This window comes from Bombina bombina, chromosome 5 (genome assembly GCF_027579735.1).
Source record: "Bombina bombina isolate aBomBom1 chromosome 5, aBomBom1.pri, whole genome shotgun sequence".
Classification (NCBI taxonomy): Eukaryota; Metazoa; Chordata; class Amphibia; order Anura; family Bombinatoridae; genus Bombina; species Bombina bombina.
The window spans coordinates 280517481-280543649 of NC_069503.1; positions in this window are offsets into that span (position 1 = coordinate 280517481).

Here is a 26169-nt window from a genome sequence, read left to right on the forward strand (position 1 = left end):
ACAAATACCGTATAATAATAATAATATTGGATAAAAAAAAAAAAAAAAAAAAATAGTGCAGTTTTAAGAATCACAGAGACTTTTGATGCTTAAAGAGAACTGGCAGCAAATTATGACTACACAAGAGGATACCCAGAACAAATAGGAAATGTTTAGAGACATTTTGCAATTATCTCTTGTTGAAGCCAGTCATTCCTAATAATTCTCAGCAATTCTTCAGGGAAGTCTAGTTTAGATGGGTGACAGAGCCAACAATTATGGATTTCCCAACTTTGACTAACCTGAACCAATTCTCTCAACTCAAGAAAGATACTTATTCCCAACCAAAAACACAGATGCATGGGTTCCATTTAATTATCAGCTACAACTCCCTTTACTTTGAAAGCATGCTCAGTCTAACAGCAAAATATATATTGATTATTTTAAAATATATTTCCTACAGGTCATATTTTTCATAACCAAAATATGGCATTAAATTAATGACCGCATTCATCATTCATTACAAACGTAATATTATATAATTATCCATTTTCATTATATTAGATTGCAAACAAAATTATGACTTGCATTATTAATGGTATTTATTTCCTTTCTATAGAACTAGAAACAGTATTTTTTTTCTTTTAATTAGCATGGTGTTGTGAATGAACATGTTGAGGCGCTTGGCAGTAAATTACTTTTACATTGGCACGCAATCCAGCTAATTGACACAGTGGCTGATTCCCAGTTTCCCTTTTAAAGCTTCTGGTAGGAAATGAATTTACAAGAACTAACAAAAACATACCAAACAGCAGACCTTGTCAGTATTCAAACATGTCCCAGATAGAGACATTTGTTTTACCCCTGTAATTGTACATTTAAAAACACTACACAATGGATGTGTCTGGAATGAATTTCTACAGGTCATTTACAAAACTTGACAGTGCTTAAATTAACCCCCACACACATTCGTGTTTATAGCTAAGCTATATCAGTATTCCAGCTGAATCCTAAGGATGACCTGTGAAATTTCCAGGTAATTGTTATGTACAGTATGATGCAATGTGATAAAGACCACCTATATAGCATCAGGAAATACCTCTGTGGTTTTGTTTTGTTGTTTTTTTTTTCTAGTTATTGATAATGATACTATTTTTATACTTTAATTTCATTGGATTTAAGGGGATTTAGAAGAGATTCAGCCTATAATTTTTAAGAAATTATTTTTGACTTTTTTATTTTTAGTATTTAGGAATAAGACCTAGGCAAGCTCTAAGGGAACATTACATTTATTTCTCTAAAGGAAATGTTTTGTTCTTCTTTCAAGCTGACAGTTATATTTTAGAGGTGATAGAAGTTAGGTGCAGACGTAGGAAGTGTTTCCCCATAGGAAACAATGGGGCTGCGTTAGGAGCTGAACGCGGCTTTTTTGCAGGTGTTAGGTTTTTTTTCAGCTCAAACAGCCCCATTGTTTTCTATGGGGGAATCGTGCACGAGCACGTTTCTGAAGCTGGCCGCGTCCGTAAGCACCGCTGGTATCGAGAGTTGCAGTGGCGTTAAATTATGCTCTACGCTCCCTTTTTGGAGCCTAACACACTGAAAACCCAGCCATTCTGTGAACTCTAAATACCAGCGGTATTTAAAAGGTGTGGCCAGAAAAAAGCACGCGTAGCTAACGCACCCCTTTGGCCGCAAAACTCTAAATCTAGGCGCAAGTGCGTTAACTAACTCCCACTAATGCATTTCTGCTTCTTTGACAAAGGCTACTAAGAGAATAAAGCAAATTAGATGATAGAAGTAATTAGGAAAGTTTTTTAAAATTGTATTCTCTATCTGAATCATAAAACAAAAATGTTGGGTTTAATGTCCCTTTAATACTTATCTTAACATGCTCATGAGAGCAAGCTAACCCAATCCTCTCCTTACCAGATCCCTGGCCATACTAACAGGAGGCTTAGCGCACTTTGCAAGAAGAGGATCGGGTATAAGCGCACTCTCCCCAGTGTGTTAGGGTATGTATGTGTTAGCTTTGAAATATTTACATTTGTTTTAACTAAACTGAATGTAAATATTTGGCGAAAATTAGATTTTCGTCTCATTTTGTTAGCGCAGAGAATTAATATTCATGCTAAAACATTTTGTTGAATATTCGGAATGCAAATTTCATCTGAAGCTAAACTTTCTTTTTATTTCTTAATAAAATAACTGCACTAGGCAGTACAGTAAAGTTGGCGGGTGTGTTAGAAAAAAAACGGCACTGAAAAGTGCCTTTACATTGCGGTCTGTGTGTTCCCAGTAAATATATAAATGTATATGCTTTTATATATATATATATATATATATATATATATATATATATATATATATATATATATTTATGTGTTAATGATGTGCCATCATAGGAGGCAGGTATGTGTGTAACTACACTTTTTTAATAATGTTTTAAAAAAAAAAACATTTTAAAGTTTTTATATATATATATATATATATATATATATATTTTTGGGTATCCCAAGGTAGCAACCTACCCCCCTCACCCCCCACCGCCGCCGCCATTGTCACTATGCAAAAAAAAAACAATCCAAATCACGACAAGATTCCGTACAGCATATTGAGCTCCCCCTCCTTTACGCAATAGAGAGCATTGAGCAAATGAGCCGCTAGAGGGTGGCGCTTAACTATTAAGTCTCTAAGTTTGCAAGGCCCATACTGCTCAATAGAGGCTATGTCAATAAGCAGCCTCTGCAAGAGCACAGCCAATCAGCATCCTGCTCTCTCAGAGTAGCTAGTAGGTCTGGGCTGGACGCCGGGCGTGAACGAGCCGACAGAATGTGAGCCTGTGAGGAGGAGTCAGACACTCAGTGTACTGCTGTGAGGAGGGTTGAAAACTAAGTTCTCTGTATCTGCTGCAGCATATGTCTGTCACTACTCCTGAGTCCAATAGAAGATAAGGTAGGAGCCAGAATAAGCTTAACCACAATTGTGAATGTGAACTATTTTGACACAAAATCACAATGGAGCTCCTAACTGCTGTAGACACGCTCTGCCTCTGGTCAGCCATCGTGCCCGACTTGCTTAGCTTCTTGATGGATTTCCTCATTTAGCACATGGCTCCCAGACAGAGCAGCGTCAGACTCACCATCACAACTGAGCTCCTGACTGCCGCAGACACGCTCTGCTTCTGTTCATCCACAGTACCCAGCTTGCTCAGCCTCTTGATGGATTTCCTCATTTCAGACATGGATGTCAGCAATGAGGAAATCCATCAAGAGGCTGAGCAAGCCGGTACTGTGGATGAACAGAAGCAGAGTGTGTCTGCGGCAGTCAGGAGCTCAATTGTGATGGTGAGTCTGACTCTGCTCTGCCATGTAATAAATGAGGAAATGCATCAAGAAGCTGAGCAAGCCAGGCACGATGGCTGAACAGACAACAGAGAGGCAGAGCGTGTCTGTGGCAGTCAAGAGCTCCGTTGTGATGTGGTGTCAAAATAGTGCAAAGCCTGTCTGACCAGAGGCAATCTTTTGTGAATTGGTGATTCTGCTCAGTCTGGTTAGATGGAGTCATGGCAGAAGATTGTGAGGCAACACCTTCCGTTCTGTCACACTAGCCAGTGCCACTACTAGCCAGTCCCTGTGTACTCTGGTCTTTGCTCCCACCACAGTCTGGGGCAGCTGCTGCAGCCTGTGTCAAACTGCTCCTGAGTCTGGACAACAGGAAAGGTAAGGAGCCAGCCAGGATACTCTGGTTATTATCATTACTATATACTATTATGTTATGGACTATGGTAACGATCAATGCTGTTGTGCCTCTGGGTCATTGCTATAGTAGTACAGTAATACAACAGAGAATCAAGTGCTAGATAGCTGGTGGGACAGGGAGTACTTTTTATGTGGCATTACTAGAACACTGCAGAGCATCTGATGATATATATTTACAGACATATATACACATATAAACACATAAATACATATGTACACACACATATATATATATATATGTATATATATATATATATATATATATATATATATATATATATATATATATTTATATATAAAAGTGCATTGTAGCCATTTGCAGTCAATAGCTGAAAATATGAAAAACCATATTTATGCAATATTCATATTTAATAAAGTGTTTTACTGTAAATATTTTAAACTTGCACATATAAGAATTAGCACTTTTTTCTTCCATTAGAATACATTGTTGATCTGAACAATAAAACAAAAACACTGAATGGATAAATAAATAAATACAAGAAAGGATTATTGTTGTAACAGAGCAAAATGTATTAATACATTATCAGTCAGTACTGTCATTTCAACATATCTTGTTCAGATTGTAGCTTGTCAAACACTATATTAAGTTAACAATCTCAAGGTAATTATTTTTCATAACAATATGTCACACTATGACATTCTTCATATGCCAACCTAACAATATTGCAACCAGTTTTCATCTTCCAAAACAAAAACTAATTCATAGTTATTTTAAGCATATTTTTTACTAGTCATCAATTTTTATTTTCTGCTTGACTCCAACGTATAATTTTCTGATTTCTGTTGACACTACTGTACCCTCCAAAGAAAATAAAATAAAAAAATGACGAATGAAAAAAACATAATATAAATCCCAATGTGAAAAACATACTATGATGAATAATGAGATATTTACCTCATTAAGGCCTAGATTGCAAATGGAGCGCAAAATCGCGCTTTCGCTAGTGCAATATTTGCTCTCCACTCAGTAATACAAGTTAAGCACAATGCAAACGTGACCTCGTTCTCATGCCATGAGACAAAGCAATGAACCTAGCGCAGCACAGGAGGTAAGTCGTGCCGCGTTGGTCAGTAAATGAAAAATATATATGTATATAAGCATATACCAGCGCTACGGAATTTTGCGGCGCTATACAAATAAATGATAATAATAATAACATAATTTATGCTTACCTGATAAATTTATTTCTCTTGTAGTGTATCCAGTCCACGGATCATCCATTACTTATGGAATATATTCTCCTTCCCAACAGGAAGCTGCAAGAGTCCACCCACAGCAAAGCTGCTATATAGCTCCTCCCCTAACTGCCATATTCAGTCATTCGACCGAAAACATGCAGAGAAAGGAAAAACCATAGGGTGCAGTGGTGACTGTAGTTCAAATGAAAAAATTACCTGCCTTAAAGTGACAGGGCGGGCCGTGGACTGGATACACTACAAGAGAAATAAATTTATCAGGTAAGCATAAATTATGTTTTCTCTTGTTAAGTGTATCCAGTCCACGGATCATCCATTACTTATGGAATACCAATACCAAAGCTAAAGTACACGGATGATGGGAGGGACAAGGCAGGTACTTAAACGTAAGTTACCACTGCCTGTAAAAAACCCTTTCTCCCAAAAATAGCCTCTGAAGAAGCAAGGTATCAAATTTGTTAAATTTGAAAAGTATGAAGCGCAGACCAAGACTCCGTCTTGTAAATCTGTTCAACAGAAGCCACATTTAAAAAAGGCCCAAGTGAAAACCACAGCTCTAGTAGAATGAGCTGTAATCCCTTCAGGAGGCTGCTGTCCAGCAGTCTCATAAGCTAAATGAATTATGCTTTTTAACCAAAAAGACAGAGAGGCTGCTGAAGTCTTTTGACCTCTCCTCTGTCCAGAATAGACAACAAACAAGGTGAACGTTTGATGAAAACTGTAGTAGCTTGTAAGTAAAACTTTAAAGCACAAACCACGTCCAATATTGTGTAATAGACGTTCCTTCTTTGAGGAAGGATTAGGATACAAGCAGGAACAACTATCTCTTGAGTGATGTACTTGTTAGATACCACCTTAGGAAAAAACCCAGGTTGGTACGCAGGACTACCTTATCCGTACGAAGGACCAGATAAGGAGAATCACATTGTAACACAGATAGCTTGGAGACTCTACGAGCCGAGGAATTAGCTACCCAAAAGGAACTTTCCAAGATAAAGATTGATATCTATGGAACAAAAAAGGTTCAAACGGAACTTCTTGAAGAACCTTAAGAATCAGGTTTAAGCTCCATGGCAACAGTTTTAAACACAGGCTTGGATCTAACCAAAGCCTGACCAAATGCCTGAACGTCTAGAATACCTGCCAGACGCTTGTGCAAAAAAATAGACAGAGTAAAAATCTGTCCCCTTTTAAGGAATTAGCTGACAACCCTTTTCTCAAAAACATCTTGGAGAAAAGATAATATCCTGGGAATCCAGACTTTACTCCATGAGTAACCCTTGGATTCATAACAATCAGATATTTACACCATATCTATGTTCAATTTTCCTAGATACAGGCTTTCATGTCTGTATTAAGGTATCAATGACTGACTCGGAGAAGCCATGCTTTGATAACATCAAGCGTTCAGTCTCCAGGCAGTCCATCTCAGATTGATTCTATTTAGATGGTTGAAAGGACCCTGAGGTAGAGGGACCTGTCTCAGAAGCAGAGACCGTGATGGAAAGGATGACATGTCCACCAGATCTGCATACCAGGTCCTGCGTGGCTACGCAGGCGCTGTCAAAAACACCAAAGCCCTCTCCTGCTTGGTCTTGACCTCCGGAGGAAATCCCACTCCCCCGGAAGAAAAGTCTGACGACTTAGAAAATCCACCTCCCAGTTCTCAACACCTGGGATATGGATAGCTGATAGACAAGAGTGAGTCTCTGTCCAGTGAATTATTGTAAGACTTCTAACATCGCTAGGGAACTTCTGTTCCCCCTTGATGGCTGATGTAAGCCACAGTCGTGTATATTGTCCGACTGAGTATGATGTACCTCAGAGTTGCTAACTGAGGCCAAGTCTGAAGAGCATGGAATATCACTCCCAGTTCCAGAATATTTATTAGAAGGAGGGTCTCCTCCTAAGTCCACTATCCCTGAGCCTTCAGGGAGTTCCAGACTGCATCCCAACCTAAAAGGCTGGCATCTATTGTAACAATTGTCCCATCTTACCTGCGGAAGGTCATACCCTTGGACAGATGGACCCGACATAGTCACCAGAGAAGAGAATCTCTGGTCTCTTGGTCCAGGTTTAACAGGGGGACAAATCTGTGTAATCCCCGTTCCTCTGACTGAGCATGCATAGTTGCAGCGGTCTGAAATGTAGACGTGCAAACGGTACTATATCCCTTGCCGCTACCATTAAGCCGATTTCATTCATGTACTGAGCCACCGAAGGGCGCGGATGGGATGAAAAAACACGGCAGAAATTTAGAAACTTTGACAACTTGGACTCCATCAGGTAAATTTTCATTTCTACAGAATCTATCAGAGTCCCTAGGAGGGAAACCCTTGAGATTGGGGATAGAGAACTCTTTCCTTGTTCACTTTCCACCCATGTGATCTCAGAAATGCCAGTACTACGTCCGTATGAGACTGGGCAATTTGGATGTTTGACGCCTGTATCAGGATGTCGTCTAAATAAGGGGCCACTTCTATGCCCCGCGGTCTAAGGACCGCCAAAGCGACCCCAGAACCTCCATAAAGATTCTTGGGGCTGTAGATATCCCAAAGGAAAGAGCTACAAACTGGTAATGCCTGTCTAGAAAGGCAAACCTGAAAAACGATGGTGATCTTTATGCATCACAATGTGAGGATAAGCATCCTTCAAATCCATTGTAGTCCTCTATTGACTCTCCTGGATCATAGTTAAGATGGTACGAATAGTTTCCATCTTAAATGACGGAATTCTGAGGAATTTGTTTAAGATCTTTAGATCCAAAATAGGTCTGAAGGTTCCCTCTCCTTGGGAACCACAAACAGATTTGAGTAAAAACTCTGTCCCTGTTCCTCTCTTGGAACTGGATGGATCTCGTACACAATGTAAGAATGCCTCCTTCTTTATCTGGTTTGCAGATAATTGTGAAAGGCGAAATCTCCCCTTTTTTTGGGGGGGGAATCTTTGAAATCCAGAAGATATCTCTGGGATATAAATTCCAAAGCCTAGGGATCCTGGGCATCTCTTGCCCACGCCTGGGCGAAGAATGAAAGTCTTCCCCCTATAGGATCCGTTACCGGATAGGGGTCCGTTCCTTCATGCTGCCTTAGAGGCAGCAGCAGGCTCCTTGGCCTGCTTATCTTTGTTCCAGGTCCGATTGTCTCCAGACCGCCTTGGACTGAGCAAAAATTCCCTCTTGTTTTGCCTTAGAGGAAGAGGATGCCACACCTGCCCTGAAATTTTTAAAAGGCACGAAAATTAGACTTTTTTTTTTTTTTTTTTTTTTTGGCCCTTGATTTGGACCTATCCTGAGGAAGGGCATGACCTTTTCCTCCAGTGATATAAGCAATAATCTCCTTCAAACCAGGCCCGAATAGGGTCTGCCCCTTGAAGGGAAGTTAAGTAGCTTATTTATTAAAGTCACGACAGCTGACCATGATATAAGCCATAGCACTCTGCGCGCCAGTATAGTAAAAAACAGAATTCTTAGCCGTTAGTCTAGTCAAATGAACAAGGCATCAGAAAACAAAGGAATTGGCTAGCATAAGCTTGTCAAATATATTCATCCAATGGAGTCGCTTAACTGTAAAGCCTCATCAAGAGACTCAACCCAGAACGCCGCAGCAGCAGTGACAGAAGCAATGTATGCAAGGGGCTGCAGGATAAAACCCTGTTGAATAAACATTTTTTATCCATTGGATCTAAAAAGCACAACTGTCCTCATCAGAGGTAGTGGTACGCTTAGCTAGAGTAGAAACTCTTCTCTCCACCTTAGGAACTGTCTGCCAGAAGTCCCGTGTGGTGGTAACTATTAGAAAACATTCTTCTAAAAAATAAGAGGGGAAGAGAATGGCACACCTGGTCTATCCCATTCCTTATTAAAAAATTTTTAGTAAACCTCTTTAGGTATTGGAAAAAACATCAGTACACACCGGCACTGCATATTATTTATCCAGTCTACACAATTTCTCTGGCCCTGCGATTGTACACATTCATTCAGAGCAGCCAAAGCCTCCCTGAGCAACAAGTGGAGGTTCTCAAGCATACATTTTAAATGTAGAAATATCAGAATCAGGTTAAATCATCTTCCCTGAGTCAAAAAAAAATCACCCACAGAGTAAGCATATTGTGAGGTAGTATCATACATGGTTCTTAAAGCGTCTGTATGCTCTGTATCTACCCCCAGAGCTAACTGCTTTCCTTTAATTTCAGGTAGTCTGACTAATACTGCTGCCAGAATATTATTCACCACCTTTGCCATGTCTTGTAAAATAAACGCTATGGGCGCCCTTAATGTACTTGGCGCCATTTGAGCGTGAGTCCCTGAAGCGGGAGTCGAAGGGTCTGACACGTGGGGAGAGTTAGTCGGCATAACTTTCCCCTCGACAGAATCCCCTGGTAAAAGAAACGCTATCGGTGCCCTTGATGTACTTGGCGCCATTTGAGCGTGAGTCCCTAAAGCGGGAGTCAAAAGGTCTGACACGTGGGGAGAGTTAGTCGGCATAACTACCCCCACGACAGAATCCTCTGGTGATAATGTTTTTAAAGACAAAAAATGATCTTTATTGTTTAACATGAAATCAGTACATCTGGTACACATTCTAAGTTGGGGTTCCACCATGGCTTTAAAACATAATGAACACAGAGCTTCCTCTATGTTAGACATGTTAGAACAGACTAATAATGAGACTAGTAAGCTTGGAAAACACTTTAAATCAAGTTAACAAGCAAATATATAAAACGTTACTGTGCCGGGGGGCGGAGCCTGGCCGTGCAGGGAAATGGCTGCCTAAATCCTGGCTCTTAAGCCCCACATCCAAACTAAGCAAAAACAGGGATAATGGATGCCTAATATTTAACTTTAAAACAGCTTTTCTAAGTGGCTTGGAGGTGTACAGCACATAGGAGATTCTAGACCCGGAGGAGCTTCGGCATTTTTACCATCGCGGCACCCGCCGGTCCTGAACTAACAACCCCAGGTGACGATCAACTCATACCGGGAGATAAGAGACGTGCCCCGGCCCCACAAGGACTCATAAATATATAACAAGCAGACACCACCGCTTACAGACCTGGGAGATAACAACCGCGGCACTTTCTTGGCGTGAAAGTGACCGCGTTTCAGATCCGGCTAGCTGACGCTGGAGGAAAGATAAACAGGCCTCGACTACTGCACCGCGAACTTGGGTGAGACACTGAATAAGTTGTGGGGCGCACAAACAGTTTATTGCCTGGGGGGTTTGGGACCTGCCATCCTACGTTAAACATTTCCCGGAGCACTGTGCTATTAATCTGAGGCCCACCAAATAAACAACACCGCCATAAACGCTGACACGCAGAAAACATCTGGTCCTCAGGGACCGCAGCGGGAAAAGGGTGTCTGGGGGCACAAACAACATAACACTGGGCATTAACACAATTTAGCAATCCCTGAAATAAAAGGGACCATAACGAACTTTGTGACCTGGATGGTGCTAAAGTACTCTCTAACTCAGTCACCTATGTACATCTGACTTAATCTATATATATCACGGTATCTACAGCAGCCCCACGTCATACACTTCAAAGGTGTCCACAACCTTAAACACAGGACACTAGGCAGTATGTCTACTAAAAAAGGTAGCAGACCCGACAAGGGAAATAAAACCAACAGTCTAACAAGCTACTTAAAAATGGCACCTATTCCTGCTGATAAGGAAGACACTGAAACATCAAGTTCAACATCCTCAGCAACTAGTGAAAAGCTCACGACAGATCTGCTGCCACAAGAACCCCTTACAAGGGAAGACTTGAACACAATTTCATCAAAAGCAGACATTAACATAGTACTAACAGAAATGAGATCATTGTTTGGGGACTTGAAAAAAGATCTGAACAGCGTTAGCCAAAGAGTGCATACTCTCCAGACCAAACATGAGACACTGCAGAAACAGGTGGATGCAAATTCACAACATATACAGAGCCATGAAGGGGATTTACAATTCCTGTTGTCCAAGATAGAGGATCTGGACAACAGGGGAAGGCGTAACAACATGAGGATCAGAGGAGTGCCTGAATCAGTTAGCAATAATGCCATAGAAGGCTACCTCCAGGACTTATTTAGGACTATAAAAGGAACACCTAGCTCCCCAGATGTGGTTATGGAAAGAGCACACAGGGCGCTTCGCCCAAAACCTTCTCCTAAGGCGCCACCACGGGACATTATTGTCAAATTTATAAACTACAAAGACAAGGAACTGATTTCACAAAGGGCAAGGGCCTTGAGAACTGTCACCCACGCAGGTATTCCACTCCAAATCTTCTCGGACCTGAGCCAAATAACGCTCCAGAAACGGAGGGACTTAAAGTTCATCACTAGCGTCCTCCAAAGACAGGGTGTCCCATATAAATGGGGTTTCCCGGTGAGCATTATTGCCACCAGGAATGGAAAACAAGCCACATACAGAATATCTTCTGACCTACCGACCTTTTGTGAGGTCTTGAATCTGGACATTCCACCTCCAGACCTGGGACCCGCACCACATGATGAATAAAACACAGGAGAAAGTAACTATGCATATAATATGGTGTAGATTGTGTTGAAACTTTGAATGTCTGCATTTCTGGGTTAGAGTTGCTGTATATTAGAATGTATAAGGATACCTAAGGCTTAGATATAGCGGCATATACTGACTCTTTATTAGCATGTGTACAACTAATAGATCATAACACTTAGAAACAGATTATTAATATAACAATCTACATAGTAGTAAGCTACGAACTGCCCATCCCTTGCACATAGTTACGTGACCCTAACAGTCCCAAGCAAACTCACACTAGAATCAGCATAGTGAGATAGTTGTGACCCCAATCTGAATACACAGAGACAGCCCTCTGCTTGGATCTGTAACATTATAGAATTATAAAAAATGAACATTTAGCCAATATGGTAGATAGATGTAACAAGAATTCTAGAGGGAAAGTATTGTATATTGTTTAATCTCATTCCTTGGAACCTATACCTCAAAGACTTAAGAAATGTTGGGACTTATATCTACTTTTAAATAAGAGTTAATGTTGATGTTGAGACATAAAGTTATTATTGTTTGTATACCATTATATTACTATATTATGTTGAACCTTAATTCAATCTTGTATGTATATGTTTATGGGACTAAAATAGAATAGCAATCCTAAATTATCTATCTGAGCCCAGATGAAACTGGGCATCTATGACCCTAATTATCTTACACTTTTTCTTTTTCCACTAAGTAGTTTGGATGTGGGGATACTGACCCCACTTTCTGTTACCTGACACTTTACTTTACCCTTAACTGACTTGTCAGGTAAATTTACCCGCTCTAGGGTATTTCTAGCCTTATTTCTCCCTTTACTTATTACACACCGGAGGATACACAATTTCCTGATCCAGACTACTGATAAGTGCTCCACAAGGCGCAACTAATTTTATTATAGATCTCAGGTCCTTGTACTCCTCTTAATCTAAACTTCTCCACTCTTTCTTTCTTTTTTTTTTTTTTTTTTCCCCCCTCTTTTGCCTTTTTTTTTTTTTTTTTTTTTTTTTTTTTTCCCCCTTCTCCCTCATCCCAACTCATCCTTCCTAACTCTTCCCTCTATCATGCCTCCCCACGTGACACATAACCTGTCAATTCTGACGCTTAACACAAAAGGACTGAACATTCCAGAAAAAAGATCACACCTAATGAAAGATGCTCAAAGACTGAAATGTGACATACTATTTTTGCAGGAAACCCACTTTAAGCGAAATAGAGAGCCGAGATGGCATTGCCCTAAATTTCCCACCACCTTTTTTGCCTCAGGGAACCAGAAAAAGAATGGAGTAGGGATAATGATTAAACACACTTCCCCATGGGTTACTATCCATGTGGAGAAAGATCCAGAGGGCAGATTTTTGATTCTCATAGGCAAGTTACACAATAGAACAGTAACCTTGGTCAATGTATACTCACCAAATCTTCATCAAAACAAATTTCTGAAGACCCTTACCAATAAAATTTTAGAGATAAGTAAAGGAGCTCTAATTATAGCAGGAGACCTCAATATACCACTAGACCCCCAATTAGACACATCAAGGTCTACTATCTCTGTCACCAAGAGAGTGATCAGACAGTGCAATAATCGGTTAGAGGGGTTAGCGGTACATGATGTGTGGCGAGTTTTACATCCCATGAAACAAGACTTCACCTTTTTTTCACACCCCCATAACCTCTTTACAAGAATAGATTACATACTTACAGACCAAAACACGCTGGCCCTAGTGACTGATGCACAGATACTCCCAATGACATGGTCTGACCACGCACCGGTAATATGCAAATTAAATTGGCCCACGATACCCACACAGCCATACATATGGAGATTTGATGATTTTATGCTCAGTAACCAGGTTCTTAAAACACATATAGATAACATACTGAAAGAGTACTTCCAACACAACTTGACACCAGATCTGCAAACTAGCACTATCTGGGAAGCGCATAAATGCGTTCTTAGAGGCGAACTCATGAAACAAAAATCCCAACTGGCTAAACAAGCCAGAATAAAATATAGCCTCCTTCTGTCTAAAATACAAGATCTGGAAAAACACCATAAAAAATCCCCAGCTAATAGCTTTCTTAAAACAGAACTTTTTCAAGCTAGAGAAGAATTGCAAAACTTACACTCCATAGAACACCAAAAGGCTGCTTTAAAGCTTCAACAGAGGTTCTATGAATACGGGGATAAACCCGGAAAACTTTTGGCAAGAGCGTTAAAAAGAGGGCAGCTAAAAGCACACGTACACACCATACTAGACAGAAAAGGGAAACCATGCACAAACAGTCCTGCAATAGCAGAGGTCCTAAAAACCTATTACAACCAATTATATAATATTCAAAATAAGGGAGAATCCCAGGGGGGTGGGAACAATAAAACCAATTCATTAGAAATAGACACTTATCTTAACTCGGTCAAGTTACCCTCCCTCACAAATGAAGAAGCAGGAGACCTAGAAGCACCTATTACCACTGAAGAAGTGGCCAGAACCATAGATGACTTACCATCAGGCAAGAGCCCGGGCCCCGATGGGTTTAGTGCCAAGTACTATAAACTGTATAAACACATCCTTGTTCCACAACTGACAACTCTGTTCAATGAGATAGGATCGACACAAGAATTCCCACCAACCATGTTATTAGCCCACATCACCACAATCCCAAAACCAGGGAAACCAGCAAACCGTCCTGAGAACTTTAGACCTATCTCGCTGCTAAATGTGGACTTAAAAATATTTGCCAAAGTCCTGTCCAACAGGTTGAACAGATTCCTACCAAAACTGGTATCACCGGATCAAGTTGGTTTTGTCCCGGGCCGTGAGGCTAGGGACAATACCATAAAAGCCTGCCTCCTAGTGAATTATGCCCAAAACAAAAATATCCCATCAATTTTGGTGTCAACCGACGCCGAGAAGGCCTTCGACAGGGTGAGTTGGCCTTTCATTAAGGCCACCCTGTCGAAGATGAACTTCGGACCCCATTTCATGAGCAAAGTTCTATCACTATACACTGTGCCCACGGCACAAATTAAGGTAAATAATATTCTATCTGAATCCTTCCATATCAACAACGGCACCCGACAGGGATGCCCGTTGTCTCCTCTACTTTTTGCCTTAACAATTGAGGTATTGGCGCAGAAAATTAGGGAAAATCAGAAAATATCAGGGATAAAGATAGGTCAAAAGGACCATGTACTATCGTTATATGCAGACGATGTTTTACTATCATTGTCTAACCCAGTTGTGTCCCTTCCAGAAGCCCTACGGGAATTTGAGGAATACGGTAAAGTGTCCAACTTCCAGCTAAACCAAAACAAATCAGAAATCTTAAACATAAATTTAACACAGAAAGATTTGCGCCAACTTACAGACACATGCCCATTAAGGTTACAAACCAGAACACTTAAATATCTGGGAATCAATATTACAGCATCTCCAGAATCTCTATTCGAGGCCAATTACACTCACCTACTACACTCAATCACTTGCGACTTATCCTCTTGGAAAAGCAAAAAAATTTCTTGGTTAGGCCGTATTGGCGTAATCAAAATGAACGTGCTCCCGCGAATCCTGTATTATCTGCAGACGCTCCCAATCCCTCTTCAAAAGAATTACTTACAGAAGTTGCAGAACACTCTAGAGGTCTATATATGGGGGGGAGGCAGACCAAGGGTAGCAAGAAACACACTATATCAAGCAAAAGAAAGGGGTGGGTTGGGAATTCCCAATTTACTACAATATAGAAGAGCAATAGCCCTACAACACCAAATAGAATGGAGCATTAATCAAGAGCAGAAAACATGGGTACAGATTGGAAGGGTGATACTGGGTGTCGATAACGTGGGCTCCTTGGGGTGGATTTCTCCCAAAGCTAGACCTGAGGCGATTCTATCCTACACTATCACAAAAGAGTTCTTTACACAATGGGATAAGACCCTGCTGGAATTCCCCCACGTTTCCACGAATCCCTCACCACTGACCACATACACACAAAACCCAGACTTTCCCTTCACGATCACACAGAGACCCCAACTGAGTGGGACGCGACTGGACATGACAATGTTTCACAGACTTCTCACAAACCACAAACTTAAGAGTTGGGAGGAACTAAATGACTCGGGCCTAGATATATCCTGGTATTTTTATATGCAACTCCGCCATTTCCTGGGGACATACAAACAGGCAAAACTCTTAACTAGGCAATTGACGATGCTAGAAAAACTTAGCTTACTCCCTGATAACCCGGGACACTTGATCACCATAATGTACCGAACATTAATGTCACCTGAAAGGTCCCCCCTACCAACTTTTGCAGGTCATTGGGGCAAAGAGCTGTGCTCGTGCCCCACGGACAATGAATGGAAAAAAATCTTTATCACTCACACAAAGGCCTCAGTGTCTGCTAAAACAATCGAGTCCAACTACAAGTACCTGTCGCGGTGGTACCTCACCCCCGCTAGGCTACAAAAGATCTACAGACAAACTGATGGGAAGTGCTGGAGAGGTTGTGGGGAACAGGGGACTCTTTCGCACATATGGTGGAGCTGCCCATTAGTAGAGGCTTTTTGGAGGAATATTCTAGATATGATAGATAATACTTTACAGATCAAACTAAACAGGAGCCCCAACACTTTATTATTCCATAACCTCCCCAAAATTGCTGAAAAACCCAAGAGGCAACTCTTATATATACTGCTCAATAGCGCCAAGGCCCTAATTCCGAAAAATTGGAAAACCACAAACGTCCCCTCTATTTCAGATTGGTCGACTTGGGTTAGCAGGAATCTACAGCTGGAACGTTACAGGTACTGGAGAGAGGATAGAATAGAAATACATGAATACATGCTGGAACTTTGGAAGTCCATGAACACCTAAACATACAGGCATAGAATATGTGGTCTATTAGTGAAATCTACCACTTACCACCTACCCTCCTACTGCTCCCCTTCCTTCCCCTACTATCCCCCCTTTTTTTTTTTTTTTTTTTTTTTTTTTTTCTCTCTTTTCTCTTTCTCTCTCTTCTTCTTCCAATTCCCCTTCCCTCCATCTCTCTTTTAAACTGACTTATACATCTATTTTTTCACATCTTTAGGTGTGCACTATTACACCAACAACTTGAAGAAAACTAATTTTTGTTCTTATTGACACTGTTTTGTAATAGACTTGGAATTTATCTTGGCAAACATACAATAATATGTTAATTTTTGCTGCTGTACGAACAGTAGCGGGCTCACATTGTAACCAGAGCCAAGTCTGTCATATTCATATTTTTTGTGTTAATAAAGATTTATAAAACTAAAAAAAAAAAAAAAAAAAACAAAAAAAAAAAAAAAACGTTACTGTGCCTTTAAGAGAAACAAATTTTGTCAAAATTTGAAAAAAAGTGAAAAAAAGGCAGTAAAACAAACGAAATTTTTACAGTACATGTAATAAGGTAACAGAGCATTGCACCCACTTGCAAATGGATGATTAACCCCTTAATGCAAAAAACAGATAAAAAAAATGACATAGACGTTTTTAAAAACAGACACAACAAACTGCCACAGCCAACAGTGGGAAGCTTCAGTTAACTGTTTCTATGCAAAATTTAAGCCAGCCATGTGGAAAAAACTTAGGCCCCAATAAGTTTTATCACCAAACATATGTTAAAAAACGATTAAACATGCCAGCAAACGTTTTAAAACACATTTTTACAAGAGTATGTATCTCTATTAATAAGCCTGATACCAGTCGCTATCGCTGCATTTAAGGCTTTACTTACATTACTTCGGTATCAGCAGTATTTTCTTAGTCAATTCCATTCCTAGAAAAATATTTTACTGCACATACCTTATCTGCAGGAAAACCTGCACGCCATTCCCCCTCTGAAGTACCTCACTCCTCAGAATGTGTGAGAACAGCAAATGGATCTTAGTTACGTCTGCTAAGATCATAGAAAAACGCAGGCAGATTCTTCTTCCAAATACTGCCTGAGATAAACAGCACACTCCGGTGCCATTTAAAAATAACAAACTTTTGATTGAAGAATAAACTAAGTAGAAAGCACCACAGACTCTCACGACCTCCTATCTATGTTGAGGCTTGCAAGAGAATGACTGAATATGGCAGTTAGGGGAGGAGCTATATAGCAGCTTTGCTGTGGGTGGACTCTTGCAGCTTCCTGTTGGGAAGGAGAATATATTCCATAAGTAATGGATGATCCGTGGACTGGATACACTTAACAAGAGAAATACATATATTATTGTGGGATATTCTCTTCCCCAACAGGAAATGGCAAAGAGTCCCAGCAAAGCTGGCCATATAGTCCCTCCTAGGCTCCGCCCACCCCAGTCATTCGACCGACGGACAGGAGGAAATATATATAGGAGAAACCATATGGTACCGTGGTGACTGTAGTTAGAGAAAATAATTCATCAGACCTGATTAAAAAACCAGGGCGGGCCGTGGACCGGACACACCGTTGGAGAAAGTAATTTATCAGGTAAGCATAAATTCTGTTTTCTCCAACATTGGTGTGTCCGGTCCACGGCATCATCCTTACTTGTGGGAACCAATACCAAAGCTTTAGGACACGGATGAAGGGAGGGAGCAAATCAGGTCACCTAAATGGAAGGCACCACGACTTGCAAAACCTTTCTCACAAAAATAGCCTCCGAAGAAGCAAAAGTATCAAATTTGTAAAATTTGGCAAAAGTGTGCAGTGAAGACCAAGTCGCTGCCTTACATATCTGGTCAACAGAAGCCTCGTTCTTGAAGGCCCATGTGGAAGCCACAACCCTAGTGGAGTGAGCTGTGATTCTTTCAGGAGGCTGCCGTCCGGCAGTCTCATAAGCCAATCGGATAATGCTTTTAAGCCAAAAGGAAAGAGAGGTAGAAGTCGCTTTTTGACCTCTCCTTTTACCAGAATAAACAACAAACAAGGAAGATGTTTGTCTGAAATCTTTAGTAGCCTCTAAATAGAATTTTAGAGCACGGACTACGTCCAAATTGTGTAACAAACGTTCCTTCTTTGAAACTGGATTCGGACACAAAGAAGGTACAACTATCTCCTGGTTAATATTTTTGTTAGAAACAACTTTCGGAAGAAAACCAGGCTTAGTACGCAAAACCACCTTATCTGCATGGAACACCAGATAGGGCGGAGAACACTGCAGAGCAGATAACTCTGAAACTCTTCTAGCATAAGAAATTGCAACTAAAAACAAAACTTTCCAAGATAGTAACTTAATATCTATGGAATGTAAAGGTTCAAACGGAACCCCTTGAAGAACTGAAAGAACTAGATTTAGACTCCAGGGAGGAGTCAAAGGTCTGTAAACAGGCTTGATCCTAACCAGAGCCTGAACATATGCTTGAACATCTGGCACAGCTGCCAGTCTTTTGTGTAGTAAGACAGAACTTGCAGATAATCCTTTCTCCAAACCTTCTTGTAGAAAGGAGAGAATCTTAGGAATTTTTATCTTGTTCCATGGGAATCCCTTGGATTCACACCAACAGATATATTTTTTCCATATTTTATGGTAAATTTTTCTAGTTACAGGCTTTCTAGCCTGAATCAGAGTATCTATTACAGAATCTGAAAACCCACGCTTTGATAAAATCAAGCGTTCAATCTCCAAGCCGTCAGTTGGAGGGAAACCAGATTCGGATGTTCGAATGGACCCTGAACAAGAAGGTCCTGTCTCAAAGGTAGCTTCCATGGTGGAGCCGATGACATATTCACCAGGTCTGCATACCAAGTCCTGCGTGGCCACGCAGGAGCTATCAAGATCACCGAGGCCCTCTCCTGATTGATCCTGGCTACCAGCCTGGGAATGAGAGGAAACGGTGGGAATACATAAGCTAGGTTGAAGGTCCAAGGTGCTACTAGTGCATCTACTAGGGTCGCCTTGGGATCCCTGGATCTGGACCCGTAGCAAGGGACCTTGAAGTTCTGACGAGACGCCATCAGATCCATGTCTGGAATGCCCCATAATTGAGTTATTCGGGCAAAGATTTCCGGATGGAGCTCCCACTCCCCCGGATGGAATGTCTGACGACTCAGAAAATCCGCTTCCCAATTTTCCACTCCTGGGATGTGGATCGCAGACAAGTGGCAGGAGTGATCCTCCGCCCATTGAATTATTTTGGTCACTTCTTTCATCGCCAGGGAACTCCTTGTTCCCCCCTGATGATTGATATATGCAACGGTCGTCATGTTGTCTGATTGGAACCTTATGAATTTGGCCTTTGCTAGTTGAGGCCAAGCTCTGAGAGCATTGAATATCGCTCTCAGTTCCAGAATGTTTATCGGGAGAAGAGACTCTTCCCGAGACCATAGACCCTGAGCTTTCAGGGATTCCCAGACCGCGCCCCAGCCCACTAGACTGGCGTCGGTCGTGACAATGACCCACTCTGGTCTGCGGAAGCTCATTCCCTGGGACAGATTGTCCAGGGTCAGCCACCAATGGAGTGAATCTCTGGTCCTTTGATCTACTTGAATCATCGGAGACAAGTCTGTATAATCCCCATTCCACTGTTTGAGCATGCTCAGTTGTAATGGTCTTAGATGAATTTGTGCAAAAGGAACTATGTCCATTGCTGCAACCATCAATCCTATTACTTCCATGCACTGCGCTATGGAAGGACGAGGAACAGAATGAAGTACTTGACAAGAGCTTAGAAGTTTTGATTTTCTGACCTCTGTCAGAAAAATCCTCATTTCTAAGGAATCTATTATTGTTCCCAGGAAGGGAACTCTTGTCGACGGGGACAGAGAACTTTTTTCTTTGTTCACCTTCCATCCGTGAGATCTGAGAAAGGCTAGGACGACGTCCGTATGAGCCTTTGCTTTTGACAGGGACGACGCTTGTATTAGGATGTCGTCCAAGTAAGGTACTACTGCAATGCCCCGTGGTCTTAGAACCGCTAGAAGGGACCCTAGTACCTTTGTGAAAATCCTTGGAGCAGTGGCTAATCCGAATGGAAGTGCCACAAACTGGTAATGCTTGTCCAGAAAAGCGAACCTTAGGAACTGATGATGTCCCTTGTGGATAGGAATATGTAGGTACGCATCCTTTAAATCCACGGTAGTCATAAATTGACTTTCCTGGATGGTGGGTAGGATCGTTCGAATAGTTTCCATTTTGAACGATGGTACCCTGAGAAATTTGTTTAGGATCTTCAAATCCAAAATTGGTCTGAATGTTCCCTCTTTTTTGGGAACTACGAACAGATTGGAATAAAATCCCATTCCTTGTTCTCTTATTGGAACTGGATGTATCACTCCCATCTTTAACAGGTCTTCTACACAATGTAAGAATGCCTGTCTCTTTATTTGGATTGAGGATAAGTGAGACCTGTGGAACCTTCCCCTTGGGGGTAGTTCCTTGAATTCCAGGAGATAACCTTGAGAAACTATTTCTAGCGCCCAAGGATCCTGAACATCTCTTGCCCAAGCCTGAGCAAAGAGAGAGAGTCTGCCCCCCACTAGATCCGGTCCCGGATCGGGGGCTATCCCTTCATGCTGTTTTGGTAGCAGTGGTAGGCTTCTTGGCCTGCTTACCCTTGTTCCAGCCTTGCATTGGTTTCCAGGCTGGTTTGGGCTGTGAGGCATTACCCTCTTGCTTAGAGGATGCAGAATTAGAGGCTGGTCCGTTTCTGCGAAAGGGACGAAAATTAGGCTTATTTTTAGCCTTAAAAGACCTATCCTGTGGAAGGGCGTGGCCCTTTCCCCCAGTGATGTCTGAAATAATCTCTTTCAAATCTGGTCCAAATAATGTTTTACCTTTGAAAGGGATGTTAAGCAGTTTTGTCTTGGAAGACACATCCGCTGACCAAGACTTTAGCCAAAGCGCTCTGCGCGCCACGATAGCAAACCCTGAATTTTTCGCCGCTAATCTAGCTAATTGCAAAGCGGCATCTAAAACAAAAGAGTTAGCCAATTTAAGTGCGTGAACTCTGTCCATAACCTCCTCATATGAAGATTCTCTACTGAGCGACTTTTCTAGTTCCTCGAACCAGAAACACGCAGCCGTAGTGACAGGAACAATGCATGAAATTGGTTGTAGAAGGTAACCTTGCTGTACAAAAATCTTTTTAAGCAAACCCTCTAATTTTTTATCCATAGGATCTTTGAAAGCACAACTATCTTCGATAGGAATAGTAGTGCGTTTGTTTAGAGTAGAAACCGCCCCCTCGACCTTGGGGACTGTCTGCCATAAGTCCTTTCTGGGGTCGACTATAGGAAATAATTTCTTAAATATAGGGGGGGGAACAAAAGGTATGCCGGGCTTCTCCCACTCTTTATTTACTATGTCCGCCACCCGCTTGGGTATAGGAAAAGCGTCAGGGGGCACCGGAACCTCTAGGAACTTGTCCATCTTACATAATTTCTCTGGAATGACCAAGTTGTCACAATCATCCAGAGTAGATAACACCTCTTTAAGCAGTGCGCGGAGATGTTCTAATTTAAATTTAAATGTCACAAAATCAGGTTCAGCTTGCTGAGAAATTTTTCCTGAATCTGAAATTTCTCCATCAGACAAAACCTCCCTCATGGCCCCTCCAGATTGGTGTGAGGGTATGTCAGAACAATTATCATCAGCGCCCTCTTGCTCCTCAGTGTTTAAAACAGAGCAATCGCGCTTTCTCTGATAAGTAGGCATTTTGGATAAAAGATTTGCTATGGAGTTATCCATTACTGCCGTTAATTGTTGCATGGTAATAAGTATTGGCGCACTAGATGTACTAGGGGCCTCCTGTGTGGGCAAAACTGGTGTAGACACAGTAGGGGATGATGTAGTATCATGTTTACTCCCCTCATTTGAGGAATCATCTTGGGCAATATCATTATCTGTGGCATTAATGTCCTTACTTTGTTTGGACGCTATGGCACAATTATCACATAAATTTAAATGGGGAGACACATTGGCTTTCATACATATAGAACATAGCTTATCTGAAGGTACAGACATGTTAAACAGGCTTAAACTTGTCAACAAAGCACAAAAAACGTTTTAAAATAAAACCGTTACTGTCTCTTTAAATTTCAAACAGAAAACACTTTATTACTGAATATGTGAAAAAGTATGAAGGAATTGTTCAAAAATTACCAAAATTTCACCACAGTGTCTTAAAGCATTAAAAGTATTGCACACCAAATTTCAGAGCTTTAACCCTTAAAATAACGGAACTGGAGCCGTTTTTAAATTTGACCCCTATACAGTCCCAGCTATATGCTTTGCTGAGACCCAACCAAGCCCAGAGGGGAATACGATACCAAATGACGCCTTCTAGAAGCTTTTTTAGTGATTCTTAGATCCTCACACATGCATCTGCATGTCTTGCTTTCCAAAAACAACTGCGCAGTAATGATGGCGCGAAAATGAGGCTCAGTCTATAACTAGAAAGGCCCCCAGACTAAAAAAGGTGTCCAACACAGTGCCTGCCGTTTTTTTAAACGTTCCCCAAGATTATAATGCCAATTGTTAGCTAGAATCTGCATAATATGCCCCAATAAAGCAATCGTTTTAGCCCATAAAAATGTCTACCAGTTTTTTAGCCCTTTTTTAAGCCCTTTATTCTTTTATGTTTGACTAAGAAAATGGCTTACCGGTCCCCATGAGGGGAAATGACAGCCTTCCAGCATTACATGGTCTTGTTAGAAATATGGCTAGTCATACCTTAAGCAGAAAAGTCTGCTAACTGTTTCCCCCAACTGAAGTTACTTCATCTCAACAGTCCTATGTGGAAACAGCAATCGATTTTAGTTACTGTCTGCTAAAATCATCTTCCTCTTACAAACAGAAATCTTGATAGAAGAATAAAAACTACATTTAAACACCAAAAAACTCTTAACCATCTCCGTGGAGATGTTGCCTGTGCAACGGCAAAGAGAATGACTGGGGTGGGCGGAGCCTAGGAGGGACTATATGGCCAGCTTTGCTGGGACTCTTTGCCATTTCCTGTTGGGGAAGAGAATATCCCACAAGTAAGGATGACGCCGTGGACCGGACACACCAATGTTGGAGAAATAAGGATGCTAATAATTTTTTTTATTATTATTAATATTTTATTTACAGAAATGAACTGTCCACTTTATTTTGGGGGGTAATTGAGAGACATTTTTCTAATTAACCAGAGATCTGACCTCTAGTTCATTGTGATATGTGCAAGTGCTCCTGCGAGCTCACGTGAAGCATTAACCAGCCACTTGTAATGGCTGGTTATTTAACATGCGCACATAAACAGGCAAATTTGTCCCTTTATGGGCACATATTAAAATAGCACTCCACTTGTAATCTAGCCCTAAATTGACTGAATTTATTAATGTAAACAAAAATCATATTGACAGTCAGCAACCATACTATATAATATCTTGTACAGGGTCATTTAGTTAACATGAGTTAATACATTTAATTACAAATACACAGTATATCCATTAAAGAGGCATTATTTTTGCATATAAAACATAGTATTTTAAAATATATTCAGGTTTCTTTAATATTTTTTTTAAATATATATGTTCCTATGCTGCCAAATAATATTTTAGGCTCAATGTACAATGGAGCAGATGCTGTTTTTGAGCCCTTGTGGGACAGGCTCATCTGAACACTTCTTCTTAACCTTTCTGCCACCGCTGAGGGGTGATAGACAGGCCCTGCTCTTGCACGATTGGTCTCACAAGAGCAGCAGAGGTGTGGTGTAAGCAAGTGCTTGTGTAATGGTACATCTGGGCAGCAGTTATACAGTGTCCTCTGTTTGTTTGCCACAAAGGGGGATCTTTCTCCATCTGCCCTTTAATATATGGGGCCCCATATAATTTGAACATGTAAGGCATGTCACCTACAATCATAAAATACATGGGATGTATTCTTATAACCAGGAACAATCTGTAACTAGTAATATGTTGTACTCTGACATGCAATTTGTGTTCAATTTTAAAATCAATTTAACAATTCTTGTCCACCACACATCGATAAATGCAGACAGCAAACGCTGTCAGCATTTATCATTGCACAAGCATTTCTAATAAAATGCTTGTGCATTGTCGCCCCTTGCACATTCCCGGCCAATCAGCCGCTAGCAGGGGGTGTCAATCATCCTGATAGTATCCGATTGGGTTGATTGCTGTCCGCAACCTCAAAGTCTTAAGACCGATGCTCCTTAACTTAAAGTTTCTGGCGTAGAAACAGCAGCATACGCTGCTTCTTAAATTTGCCCTATGAGCTCTTCCAGTGAATGTTTTCCATACTAAATAAATACTATTATACCACCAATTTATGCAAGTATTCATTTGTTGAGTGTATTGTAGTGTACATCTTATTCAAGTTGATTTTGATGTTTAATATCAATATTGAAGTGTATAAAATCAACTTTGATTTAGATTTTGCCTCATCTCTTTATAAGTCAAAATTAAAGTTCTATAAGTCAGAAAAGACTTTTCAATTTATTTCTATTATCAAATTTATATATAGACATTCTATAATATTTTGTTATGAATCTTAACAATGTAATTATGGAGGGCAATTATACTTTCATGGAGTCGGATGGCCCACATGTTTCTCAATGGATGCAGAATGAAGCACTTAATCTTAGATATGTTTATCATTATATTCTTAACAATTTCTAATTAAGTCTTTCAGGTCCCGCCTGGTTTCAGATTTCTTTTCAACACTAATACAGTAGTCGAACTGCAGCCATCTGGTTTCTGTAACAATTTGTGTAATAATTTAAAAGATTTCTGTGTTAAAGCTCGTGTTAAGAGCTATGCTAAAAGTATCAGGTTTATAAATAGATAAAATGATGAAAGAACATAATAAGAAATACTAAACCTCTTACAACACAGCACATTGGTATAAGACCTTTATTCCACATCATTATTCAATACTGGTACATACTAGTTCTCAAAGGAGCCTATAGTGACAATGCAGTCAACATTTTTAAATCGTGCATAGGTCAGAAATTACATTTTAGACAAAACCAATAGGAGGTGTATGTTTGTACAAAATGAATACTAGTGTATTTATTCTAACTAACTGTTAAAGCCAGAAAACACCCATAAGTTGTTGGACTCTATTTATTAAGTTGCAGATGACATACACAAGAAGCTACAATGCTAGTTAAGAAGCGGCAGTCACACAGCATCCTGGAATGATGAGACCAGAATGATTGACAAACCCTGCTCTTGAGTGATTGGTTGCATGAGAGCAGGGGGCACGGTTGCACAAGCATTTGTAAACCTGCACAAAGATAAGGAGTGAGGAATCTCAATAAGCATATCAAGAAAAGACTGCTTTATTTAGTTTTATTTGAGAAATGTAATTGGATAGAACAGAGAATACAATTTAAAACCATGTTGTTTCGTGTGAGCTGTCTAAAGACTTAAATGCAGGATAATAAACTCAATTTTGATATATAACAAAGAATTTTGATTAATGGATGTGACACTTTATAGGAATGTAGATTATCTCTTAAAAGATCTCAAAAACAAATCACTAAATAGTTGTAGGAAATGCCCTTGAAAATATAACCATAGTACTTAATTCACTGGCAGTTTCTTTCATAAATAGTCAGAAGCAACCCAATCAAAAATGATGAATTGCTAAGTTACAGGAATTTTTCTTCAATGTTTGGCAACCTCATTTGAACATTCAATACTTTCCAGCTAAGAACAGTTCTATAGTGAAACTTTTCAAA